The sequence below is a fragment of the Solenopsis invicta genome, unplaced genomic scaffold (genome assembly GCF_016802725.1).
Source record: "Solenopsis invicta isolate M01_SB unplaced genomic scaffold, UNIL_Sinv_3.0 scaffold_38, whole genome shotgun sequence".
NCBI classification, from domain to species: Eukaryota; Metazoa; Arthropoda; class Insecta; order Hymenoptera; family Formicidae; genus Solenopsis; species Solenopsis invicta.
In genome coordinates, this window is record NW_024105284.1 from 447,051 (window position 1) to 455,849 (window position 8,799).

General features: G+C 32.7%; 1 protein-coding gene across 1 annotated transcript in view; it reads left to right on the forward strand.

The window, feature by feature from the left end:
• LOC105205177 overlaps positions 1-8,511 on the forward strand; it is a 131,433-nt gene extending 122,922 nt beyond the window's left edge. The window contains exon 4 of the mRNA XM_026140445.2: positions 5,446-8,511. The gene's annotated coding sequence lies outside the window, so the exon portion shown is untranslated. The remainder of the gene's footprint in view (positions 1-5,445) is intronic.
• Positions 8,512-8,799: the final 288 nt, after the last annotated feature.

An 8,799-nucleotide genomic window follows, 5' to 3' on the forward strand; every position in this document is an offset into this window, starting at 1 on the left:
CTTGTTCGACATGCTGTGTTATGACCGGAAAAATTTGGCGCACATTCTGGTTGAATTCGAAGAAGTATATAAAATCACACGAATAAATATAGGCACTAAGATCTAGCTGCGACCGAAGAAGGCTTTCTTACTATTATCCCAGTCAGAAATAGTTCCTTGAAACGATGTCGTTTCGATGTTGAAAATGCAAGTCAAAAATTTTTGATATTTTTATTAATTTTGATGGATTTTTGACTCTAATTTCGAGTAATTTTTTATTTTATTTGACATCAAAACAATATCGTTTAGAAAAGCTATTTTGATATTTTCCGAGGACATCCCGTCAAACACGAAAAAATAATTAATTTTTTCTTTTTTAAGAATCATTTCTGACTAGGTAAAATAATATTGGTTCGAGTTAGAATTATTGTTAAAAGTATTTTTTTTATTTTTGTGTATTTAAGATAATAACACTTTTAATTAAATTTATTTTTTCAAAAATTGCTTTATTTTTATCGCTTTATTAAAACTCGATTATTTGATTAAGATTATCTAATCGGAGTACATATGCTTTGGTTAATTTGATCAAACACAGAAGGTATTTCATGCTGCAACAATTTCTATTTCAAAATAAACATCGAAAGAAAAATATATAGTTTATAAACGTATGTAATAACTTTGGTATACAAAAAAGATAAAACTAAAAAAATCGGTTTGAGAAGAAAGAAAAACATCATTAGCTCTATTGCTAATAAAAAGTTTTCTGTGATATACTTTTTATACGAATTACAGAACATTTTTCAAAAATATTAAGTAATTAAACTTTTTCTTGAAACTTTTCATGTATGCATAAATTCTGAAATATTCTAATATTCTATAAAAAAACTGAGAAATTTTCTAGAAACTATAAAATAATACAGAAATTTTGAAAAATTCTGGAAATGACTAAAAAATATCTAAAAATGTTGAAAATTATATTTACAAATTTGAGACAAATTTATATAGTCTGATGAAAACTTTTCTTGGAATTTTTCTGATTTTCTGTATAACATATTTTTTAGAATAGTTCTCAGATTTTTTAATGTAAACTTTAGAATATTTAAAAATACACATATATATAAAAAATTTGGAAAAAAATATAGATTTCTCAATATTTCTAAAGTGTTCCAATTTATATAAAAATTCTGAAAAAAATTTCAGATAACTAATAAAATTATTGTTCAAATCGATGTCGAATGACGTCGATTTTATAAATCATTACATGCGAAAATTATTCTGCTTTTCTTTCATGTAATAAATAATAAAAACCCATACAACACAGAAAATTCCAGCAACATTGCAGCAACGTTGCAATATTGCAGATTGCAATGCAATATTACGAAGACATTGCAGAAACATAAATTAACAATATATCTGCAACATCGCGTGGCATATGCCAGTAATATTCCGGAAACATTGCAATATCATAATTTTTTAATAAAGTAGTGGCAATAAAAAACTAAAGCAGAATATTCGCGTATAATAATATATTAATTTAACTCATCCATAATTATTCATCCGCATTTAGCAAACTAACGTTGGGCAACGTTACTAAATTTTCTGCTGAATCTCTACATTTCCTAACGCTACAACCGTCCATATATCGACTGTAAGTCGACTCATCCAAGTCAGGCTTTCAAAGTTGACTGCAAATCGACTTTGCATAGACGTTTACAGACATCCTTTACATGTTGACTCTAAAACGTCTAGAAAAAGGCATGCAGTCCCGTGGTGTTGTGTGCATCATAGTATTGTTACGAAACATAAATATTTATATCAATAAATGAAATAGGTTCATATTTGAAGAAACCTCGATCTACAGTCCAATGAACAAACAATATTTTTTAATTGTTTTTTTAATAAAAATTTTTTCATATTTAATTTAATTATTGTATTATATTAATATATATTTTCTAATTGCATCTTATTTAAACAAATAACAAAAAAGTTATTCCAGATGCTATTCTACATTTGCAAAATTAGTAAAAAAAAATTATAATTTTATGATAGTAAGAAAGCCTTCTTCGGTCGTAGCTAGGTCTTAGTGCTTATATTTATTTATGTGATTTTATATACTTCTCTGAATTCAACCAGAATGTGCGCCGAATTAATTTTTGGTCATAACACAGCATGTCAAATAAGAATTAGTAATATCACTATTTATATTTAATTAATTAATTTAATATAATACTTGATGCTGATTTGCATCTACATCTTCTGGTGTTATTTTTCGCAATAAGTTTCTTACAGTTTTTTCAGGCGGGAATAGGTATATACCCTAGATGCAAATCAGCATCAAGTATTATATTAAATTAATTAATTTAATATAAATAGTGATATTACTAATTCTTATTCGACATGCTGTGTTATGACCAAAAATTAATTCGGCGCACATTCTGGTTGAATTCGGAGAAGTATATAAAATCACATAAATAAATATAAGCACTAAGACCTAAAAAGGCTTTCTTACTATCATTGTGTTGTTACACTATCGGTCCAATAACATATTTGTAATTATAATTTTATATTTGTTTATATAAATATTGTGCTTTAATTATACATATTTCATTTTTTCGATAACATATATTGACCTGAGCTACCAGTTATATACACATATCAGCATAAAGTGTTCACAGGTCATTATGAGGGATCAGTTCGGCAGCGATCACGGAGGTCAAACAACGTTCACCTGAGTCGCGACTTGGATGAGTGACCGCTTGGAAATTTCCGAAAAAATATTTCCGAGATTATTTTTGCAAAAAATGTTTTTTAAAATGTTACACAAATATTATTTTGTTCATTGGAATTACGTGATGTAATAATATTTATGTAAATATTTTGGAAAAATGGAATGTTTCAATGCAATATTTCAAAAAGCGGACATCTTAATGTTGTTGCAATCTGTCAGCAATGTTGCAGCAATGTTTCACAATCAAAATGCAATATTACAACGTTTTAATGAAATCATTTTGCAATGTTCCTGCAATCTCTCTGTGCTGTATGGGAATGAACGATGAAAAAGTAGAAATGCAATTAGTTAATTTTCTTTTTGCATCATAGCATCGTCGAATCGATGTCGAATCGATATCGATTTGATCTTTAAACAAATTTTTTCAGAATATAAGATTATTTATTACGTATACATTCCAAAAATATTAAAAAATGTATGAAACTTCTATTATACTCTTTACATACGCAACTGTTGGTTACTCGAAAATGTTATAATTTTGACGTAAATTTCGAATCGATCTTAACGATGTCGAAACAACATCGTTTTGAGGAACTATTTCTGACTGGGATTGTGTTTATTATTATTATTTTTGTTTTTATATTTTTTAAAGTATCAACGGTCGGAAATCAATTAATTTGCATGAGTCATATACCAAAAAGTGAGATGTCGACCGAATTTTTGACACGATTTGTTTCGCGGATTGGAAATCGACGAAGCAATTATAGAAGTTTCGGACTATGGGTTTTAAATCCTGGCCTAATGTATACGAGTATAAGAGCTTCAGACTGTTTTGAAGATTCTGTTTGCGCCTTGCGTCAATAATGTAAAACACACACACACACACACACACACGCACGCACACGCACGCACACGCACGCACACGCACGCACACGCACGCACACGCACGCACACGCACGCACGCACGCACGCACGCACGCACGCACACACGCGCGCACACACACACACACACACACACACACACACACACACACACTGAAGAAGACTTCGTAGAGTTGAAACGTTTGTGTCTCGAATATTAATAAATATTGATTATAAGTTATACAAACACCTAAACTTTTTTGCTTGTCTTATTGGCCTTTTCAAGTAATTGTTATTATAACTTTTACAAAAATGGTAATTTCAATAAATGGGAATTCTTTTCTATCGACGGAGAATTTCCCAAGAAACAAGCATTTAATTATAAGTTAATAAAATTAAAGAGCTCTTTATACAAATTTAAAGAAAATGCAAATTCTAAGAACAAGAAAATTTCTTGAGTTAGCAAGTTTTTCTTAAAAAATCACATCTTTTTTGTTTATGGACCGATTTAAAAAATTCTTAAAAATTCTGAAAGAATATACTTCAAATATTAAAAAACTTTAGCGACGCAATATTCCAATTTTTTTAATAAAATTGCAAGCGGTAAAATGATGAATTTTTTATTTCTTTTTCCTACTTCTATTTTGTTAGTGTTTTGCGAAATGGTATAAAATGTTTGCATATAAAACGTTCGCTTTAATTGTTGTTTGACTTTTAACGTAAATTACTAATTCTATAATACTACTGTGTTCAAAAAGTAAGGTGAATTTTGTTATAAAATGAAAAATCTTTATTTATTCATCCAAATCAATTTCATCCCCTTCGAAGTATTCCCTCTCCGATACAATGCACTTATGCCAACGTTTTTTCCATTCCTCGAAGCATGCAAAAAAGTCGTTCTTCAAAGTCGGTCTTCAAAGTCTTCAAAGCGCGCAGCGATTCACTTTGAATCTCTTCAATAGATTCAAAGCTTCAAAGCGGTGTCCCCGGAGCGGTCTTTTGAGTTTGGGAAGTAGCCAAAAGTCACACGGAGCTAAATCAGGTGAATAAGGCGATTGCGGAAAGATATGAATGAAATTTTTGATGAAAAACTCACGAAGAATCAATGCCGTTTTTGGCACCAAACGAGATTTGATTTTTCTATGGCCCAAATGATCCTTCAAAATTGTTTGAACTGATCCAATTGAAAAGCCAACCATATTGGTCAAGGTCTCTAATTGTCAATCGATGATTTTCGAGCACCAATTCCTTGATTTTCTTTACGTGTTGCTCATCAGTTGACGTTGATGGTCGTCCGGAGCGTTCCAAGTCATCAGCACGTTCTCTGCCTTTTTTGAAGTCTTTGTACCACTTATAAACATTTTTCTGCGACATAGCCGATTTACTGAAGGCCCTCTGCAACATTCTGCACGTTTCTGCAGCCGAAATTTCATTCCGCAAACAAAATTTAATGGCACTTCTTTGCTCAGCAAAATCAGACATTGTAAAAAACGCCAAAATCATTTTTAGTCGTTTAGAAAACACAAGCGTAACTATATGACTAATGATGACATTCACATGAAATTTGGCACAGATGTCACTAACAGTAGTACCAACATAAAAATAAAACAGTTTACTCGAATCGATTAGCGCGGAAAGTTTAAATTAAAAATTTACCTTACTTTTTGAACACAGTAGTATATGTAACAACACGTAGATGAATAAAATATTTAGAAACTATATAATAATATAAATATGGATGAGAAAATAAAGCAAATTTTGACAAAAGTTGATATTCATTGTTATTCATTCTTCATTTTTGGGGGGAAAAATATTATGTATTAAAAGTTCAGAAAAATGTTATAAAGGATTAACAAATATTTATCATATTGTTTAAGTTGGAATGCTGACGACGCGATTGTCCAAGAAGGAACCAAAACATCCAAGGATTTAAAATACTAGAACAACACAAACGCGCGCTACGGGCGCGCCATTTATTTGATTTCGTGTTTACATATAACTAATTATAAATAATAAAAATTTCAAATACTAATTATACATTTTTGATTAAGAATAATAGAGTTCACAATGACAAATGATAGATCATGTTCTTGATGACAGATTATGAATAAATAAAAATAAAATAAAATAATTTGATTTATTATTAAATGTCTATAAAATTATCATTAATGTTGTAATATAGCAAATCATATTTCGAGCTTTATTGAGAATGTAGAGCACTGTACGCAAGAGCGTTGTCGAAATTGAGTCGGCGCGATCGTAAGTGTGTCGTCGCATGATTGGAGCTCCTGCAATGCGACAGTGCGAATGCCGGAGCACAGATTTTTCGTGGGCATTCTTGCGTACTCCTTGTCGCGAGCCGGAGTTGATCAGTTACGACCGCATATACGTTTCGACTCTACTGTTAATTGAACATTTTTCTTGTACATTCCGCGTTATACTTTATGCGTCTAAGACTGAAATACATTGCAATAATTTGTGCATTCTGTTTTTGTGTCGCTCTCTTCTCACCTCGTAAACACTCGCAGTATATAACAACAGGTTACGGGCCTAGGAGACCTGTGAGGGAGAGACAGAGAAAGAACTGAGTGGTAGCTGTGGTGTAACTGAGAACCGAAGTAACAGTCGTAATATTTTTCTTACGTCTGCGAACGAGAGTAATTGTAACTGAAATAACGTTAAGCCTGAAAATATGGCTGAGAGAAGGTTGAACTTTTGGCATCGCTTCAACAGGCAGAACTATCAGTTGTGGAGCGGCAAATAGAGATATTCATGGTCAAAAATAAATTAAAGAAATACATCGACGGATCAACGGCGAAGCCTACTGAGGATGCTGTGGCAATTGCACAGTGGGAGACAAAGGATGCCGAAGCGCAAGCATTCCTGATGCGAGAGCTTGATCAACTGCTTTTTCTCACTGACTGTAAGACTGCTACTGAAATGTGGGGACGGTTTGGAACCATCCACGCAGAGAAAAGTGACCAATTTGTGCAGGTATTATTAATTCAATTTATAAAATGGACGCAACAGAATCAATGGCGGATTATACAGCTAGAGTGACCTTGCTCGCGCAACGGTTGAAAGACGTATATATAGAGCAAAAGGAGCCGGTAATCATTGCTAAAATCATGTCAAGTTTGCTTGAAAAATACGATAATATTTGCACGGCTTGGTATGCAGTTCCGAGAGGTGAGCAAAGATTAGACAAATTAACTGCTCATCTTATAAATGAGGAGGCTTTGCTAAATATTTGGAACAGCACGGCGGAGGAGAAAGGCGAAAAAGCGTTCGTGGCACATGGAAAGCGGTTGAGCGGTCACAACAACAACAGCAAGGAATCACGTGATTTTGAATCGAATAGTTATAATGTAAAGCGCGATAAATGTCATTTTTCTCATGTTTCATAAGTCGGGGCATTGGTCGCGAAATTGTAATGAGAAAAAGGCGTATTTAGAAAATAAGAACAAAAATCACTTTCTGCTCACTGAGAATGCATCGCAAAATGATAATAATAAGGCGAATTGTTTAATGTTGAAATTTCAAATGATTTTGACGATGGGGATGTGTGGAATGCTAATTTGGCAGCATCTGAACACATGTGCTTAAATCGCGAATTATTTGAGAGTATTTGTAAAGTAAATAATGAAAGTTATAGAGTCAAAATTGGCGATGGAAGTTTGCTCACGGTTGTTGGCATTGGTGGCGTGAAGGCCAGTTACACTACATTTCAAGCCGGGAATTACACCAGTCTTTTAGCGCACACATGAGGTACCATTAGCTCTTTGTCATAAATACGCACAGGAGATTGAAGGAAAAATTACGTCGGAATTTTACGAGAAAGTTGCATACTCAGAATGGGTGGCTTTGACAATGCACATTGTAGTAAAGAAAAATGGAAAACTTTGCATTACGGGCAACTATAAACCTATTTTAAATCCACGTTTTGTTATTAATGAGCATTCTATTCCAAAAACTAATTTTAATCGAATAAAAGACGTTAATTTCTTTTGCCACTTAGATATTACTAATGCTTATACGCACTTACTAGTGGACGAAAAATTTAGGCACGCCTAAACATTAAATACGCCAACACACGGATTAATTTGTCCTAAACGTGCAGTCTACAATGCAGCAAACATACCGGCCATATGGTAACGTCGTATGAAAACCGTTCTACAAGGTCTTCTTAATGCATTGAATTTCTTTGATGACATATTACTATTCGCAGAACTTAATGCAAATTCTGGACAAAGTGTTAAAGCGACTACGATCTGCGTCTCAATCGTGCAAAATGCGTTTTTGCCATATCAACTGTTGAATTCTTAGATCATAAAATTGACTCAAACGGCATACATAAATCAAGTAGACATGTTGAAGCAATTCGAGATGCACCAGAACCATCTACAAAAAAAGAATTGCAATTTTTTCTAGGAAACACAACATATTATAATTCCTTCATTTCAGATTTATCGATGACAAGTTAACCGCTAAGAGATGTACTCCTTGATGAACCTTTTATGTGGACAACAGCTGCAAAGAGAGTTTACAACGATATCAAGGAAGCATTAGTTTCTCTACAAGTTTTAATGCTATACGATCCAAAACTTCCACTACTACTAGCAACGCAAGTAAAATAGGACTAGACGCTGTATTATATCATCGATTTAAAAACGGACATGAACGTCTCATCGCTTTTGCAAGCCGTACATTAACTGTTACTGAGCAACGCTACTCTCAAATCGACAAAGAAGCGTTAGCAATTGTATGGGCTGTACAAAAATTCTTCTATTACTTGTATGCACGCCATTTCATACTTATTACGGATCACAAGCCCCTTACATAAATACTACATCCGGAAAAATTATTACCCGTATTATGCATTAGCCGCATGGCAAATTATGCTGATTATCTTTCTCATTTCAATTACATCAAATCCAAACCAACAAAATTAAATGCAAATACCAATTACTGCTCTCGTGTTCTATTGCCAACAACTTCCACCAAATAACAGTTAACAAAAAAACAGTTTAAGATGAATTTAGTGAATTTGTATTATACTAAATCAATCAATTACGTACGGAAAATATAGCTTGAGAAACACGAAAGAATCCAGAATTAGGCAAGTTCATTAAATTGCTGGAGTCAGGCAAAGAATTAACACGCAAGGGATACAAAACTCCAAAGGCCAAGTATACAGGTGCATCTAACTGCTTATTATTTGAACACCGGAT